This window comes from Typopeltis vanoorti, chromosome 10 (genome assembly GCF_054136105.1).
Source record: "Typopeltis vanoorti isolate ZY-2024b chromosome 10, IOZ_Tvanoo_1.0, whole genome shotgun sequence".
In the NCBI taxonomy this organism is placed as follows: Eukaryota; Metazoa; Arthropoda; class Arachnida; order Uropygi; family Thelyphonidae; genus Typopeltis; species Typopeltis vanoorti.
The window spans coordinates 45,337,638-45,342,221 of record NC_143558.1 but is presented as its reverse complement, the minus strand read 5'-3'; the positions used below and the strand labels follow the sequence as shown (position 1 = coordinate 45,342,221).

Sequence of the window (4,584 nt, the reverse complement as noted above, 5' to 3'; positions counted from 1 at the left end):
TGATGTACATCATCCAAATGTATTCCAGTCTCATACAACCAAATTTGTTGAGGTTGGACATGTTTCTTAGGGCTGAGGCTGACTGATTCCATGAAAAGTCTTTCAAATTTTAACTTACTTGTTACGGTGTATTATTGTGGCTTTCTTCCACCGTATTCTGTGGCTTGTATCCAGAGCATGATCTGCAAGACCAGAGTGGCTATACTGGTCTTGCAGACCAGTATAGTTACCTGGATACACGCCACAGAATACAGTGGAAGAAAGCCACAATAATACACCGTAGCAAGTTCAAATTAGAAAGACTTCATGGAATCAGTCAGCCTCAGGCCTAAGAAACATGCCAAACCTCAATAAATTTCGCATGGCATTTGGGGGTGTAGCTCAGTGATAGAGCGTTCACTTTGCATGTGAAAGGCCCCGGGTTCGATCCCCGGCACCTCCACAATATTTTTTGCCGGCCTGGTTGGATGAGTAGTTAGCGTATCTGCTCTCCAGCCAGAAGGCTGCTGGTTTGAGTCCCGTTGTGGGCATGGATGTTGGTGATTTTCTGTGAACATACTAGTGGTGGTGGTAGTCGGTGGTAGATGCCATTGGTGTTAGATGATGAAGGTTGGTGGAGTAGTGAGACAAAGAGTAGTAGAGTAGATGCCCTCCCTCGATGAGTCTTTGGAGGTATGATGTAATAATAATAATAATAATAATAAAATAATAAATTTGGTTGCATGAGACAGCCCCAAATTTGGGAGACGTACATCAGGAGACCTTCAGCCCAACGGCCAAGAATACCTACATAAGAGGGTGCCATGAGGACTTTTAGGAGAAACAATAGCATCTTCCTCATTTACGGTGTGTAGTGCCTGCATGCAGGTGTCTTTATTGTAAGTTCCTTTGAAGTAGGCAGCTTGACGTTGCCGAAACCTTCGAAATATAGATTAAAGTTTAATTTAATTTATATTCTAGTGTACGTTGTTAATTCCTTAAGTTAATTAATAATCATGTGTAATCAACGTATAAGCCTTTCTACGAGAATTACTGTCATCCACAGAGATTCCATCGCACGCAAGGCCCGCCAATATGGTAAAATGAAGCTGAAGTTATCAAGACAATTGAATCATCTGACCTTCCTAAAACGCTGCCGGGATAATCAGGTAATTACAAATTGTGTGAAATTTAAGCACTGTCACACGTCAGCTATGTTCTGCTATGGGAAAAAATTGCTGCCACGCACGTTCTCCTAGCTGATGCAAACATAACTATTCGGGTGTTTGAAGAAGAGCTTTCTAACACGTTAAAGAATTTCAGAAAATACGTGGTCGACATATCAAGAAATTTGAGAAATTAAAAAAGAACCCGACCTCCGTACCAAAACTTCCAACCAACACTGTATTCAACCTTTCTTCAGTTATGTTGAAGCCTGCAGCACTCATCACTCTTTCAGGTGGCCACAATTTCGGAATTGCTCCCAGAACAATACCAGCCAAGTATATAATGATCCAGATTGAACGTGGAATCTGCCACCTTCCAAAGCACACCACCAATGATAGACTGGATGTAGACCACCAAAAACCAACATATCCAATAATGAATATAAAGCTCCGCAGAAATGAAGAAAAACAAAGAAATATTAATCACCAAAGCGGATAAAGGAAATGCAAACGGACTACACAGGTAAGCTTAATGCATTATTATTATTATTAGATCAGGCTACTTACCTCCCTACTGAATACAATCCCACCAACTCACAAATCAGAAAACTCCATAGGCTCCTTAAGAAGGTCACTTCTTTGCCTGTAGAAGTTACTAACAAATTAAAACTGTTTAACTTTATACCCCCTGTATATATGGACTCCCAAAAATACATAAAGAAAATGTGCCATTACATCCCATAATGGATGGCATTGATTCCCCCACATACAAATTAACTAAACATTTGGCCAAAGCGCTCACACACTATACTGGCAACACACCATCACACATAAAAAACTCAGCCCACTTCAAAGCCAGCATAGAAAACCTTACACTCCAAAATACTAACATAATGGTCAGTTTGACGTCTCCTCCTTATTCACAAATGACCCACTCAAGGAACCCTTAGAGCTAATCCAAGTAAATTTCCTCCCGATATCTCAGCCCTATTTCAGTTCACAATGAACTCAGGCTATTTCATTTGGCAGGGAAAATTCTACAAGCAAATAGAGGGGACAGCCATGCGTTCACCACCCTCCCCACCCTTGGCCAACTTCTTTATGGAGACTTTTGAAGAGAAAGTCTTAAACTCTGCACCATAAAAACCAACCATATGGCTTCGCTACGTTGATGATGTGTTCGCTATTTGGCCACATGGCTCTGATACACTCTTCTCCTTTTTAACACACTTAAACAACCAACACCCCAGAAACAAGTTCACCTTGGAAAAAGAGGAAACAACAGCCTCACTTTCCTAGATACACTAGTCATCAGCCAGCCTAATGGAATCTTGGTTTTTCTGTTTATAGAAAACCCACCCATACAGCAGATACATTCACCAACAATTCCCCCCCCCCCCTTCGCAACAATATGGAGTTATTAACACACTACACAACAGGGCTAAACTAATCTGTTCAAATGACAATGCCCTAACCACTGAACTAAATCACATCCTCAACACTTTCTCAGCCAATGGCTACCACCCCAAAAAAATATTGAAATCAGTAAACTACAACCCTCCCCTTGACAACAAGGATTACTCTAAATCCATCACCATTCCCTACATCCGAGGCACCTCGCAAAAAATTACCAAAATCTTAAAAAAACATGACTTGACCTCTTGTTACAGACCATATAATCCGCTACACTAAAGACCAACCACTTCCCCTAAACTTACCTGGTGTATACCAGGTCCCTTGCAGCTGTAAGCTGTCCTACTTTGGCCAAACAGGCAGGATAGCAAATATCAGAACACAAGGACTACATCCATTTTCACCAGTATAGCCACTCTGGTCTTGCAGACCATGCTCTGGATACATGCCACAGAATTCTGGTGAAGAAAGCCACAATAATACACCGTAGCAAGTTCAAATTTGAAAGACTTTTCATGGAATCAGCCTCAGTCCTAAGAAGTATGCCAAACCTCAACAAATTTGGCCTTCGGCCCAACAGCTAAAAATACCTACATAGCCTGCTGGAGGGCATCATCAGGATTTTTAGGAGAAACAATAGCTTCCTTGCTTCTTCCTCATTTACTGTGTGTAGTGTCCTGCGTGCACGTCTTTATTGTAAGTTCCTTTGAAGATGGCATATTGGAAATTGAAATATTGGAAATATAGATTAAAGTTTAATTTAATTTATATTTTAAAATCTGCCAATCTTTCCTAATTTGTTTAGTTGATTGTATACATATTTTTGCATATGATTAGGAAAGTGTTAATAATTTTTTTGCCTTACTGTAGCTACTATGGTGGTGCTTTTTTAGAATTTTCTGGTATTTGTTTAATTTGCTGTTTTCAAAGAGCATTTCAGAGTATCAACTGAAATGATGAAGTTCATCATTTCAGAGTAAACAAAAAACAAGGGTTGATTTTACATCAAGTCTGTTCTTTCTTAATCCATCATAATACACTTGTATCTGCCAGTAATATACAGCAACCCACGAACCTGCAGCCAGCATAATAGCAAATACACACTTTCCATTCTTTAAAATTTTCTTTAGTTTATTCATGTTATTTCCTGAAGAAGTGAAACAAAGTATTTCACAAAATTAATCAAAATAAAAACATAGTTTCTATTTGACATCTTTGTTTGTGGTTTTATACTGTAAAAAATCCTGTCCTTCTCATCCTTCCATTAGGACAGGTTGAGTCCCTTAATGAAGGACTTATGATACGTGTGTAGAGGCTTAAGTGCTGTGAGGACATCATGTTGGAGGCTTAATGGATTTTTTACAACACTCAAAAAGAATTAAAATAGAATATAATACTTCCTATATTTCATCCTAGTCACTACAACATCTACGGGGATTACAAAAACAATTAATGTAACATATACACAAATAACAAACAATACTAAGCCCAACCATGTGGGTGACACTAAAGTCCTATCTAGGTAGAGCGCCCTCTAAGGGCAGTAGTAGGTGGACTGGAATGTAAGGTGGGAACTCTGGTGATGAGTGTTTCCCAAATCTTTGGAAGCTTAATGCAACCGTATTTATTGAGATTTGGTTGGTTTTTGAGAGCTGCTGCTTCTAAGAAAAGTCTCTCTTTCTTGAATTTGCTGTGGTGGAGCATGGTGGTTTTCTTCCATGATACCCTGTGGGTGGTGTCCAAAACATGGTCAGCCAAGCCTGAATGGCCATAGTTGTGTTTGAAGATGTACGACTTGTGTTCCTCTAGACGGATGGATGCTGATCTGCCTGTCTGTCCAAAGTATGCCAGCTTACAGGAACAGGGTACTTTGTAAACTCCAGGCAGAGAGAGAGGAGGGAGCTGATCTTTCGTAGAACGGATAAGGGTAGCAAGTTTGCGGTGGGGCTTATATGCTGTGTGTAGGTTGTACTTTTTTAGTATCTTGGCTATTTTTTCGGATGTGCCACAGATGTAGGGTATGGTG

At 39.9% G+C, this 4,584-nt stretch overlaps 1 non-coding gene across 1 annotated transcript; it reads left to right on the top strand.

The window, feature by feature from the left end:
• The first annotated feature begins 370 nt into the window (after positions 1–370).
• On the top strand, positions 371–442 carry TRNAA-UGC (transfer RNA alanine (anticodon UGC)). The gene has a single exon. It is a non-coding gene; the product is annotated as a tRNA-Ala (tRNA).
• The last annotated feature ends 4,142 nt before the right edge of the window (positions 443–4,584 follow it).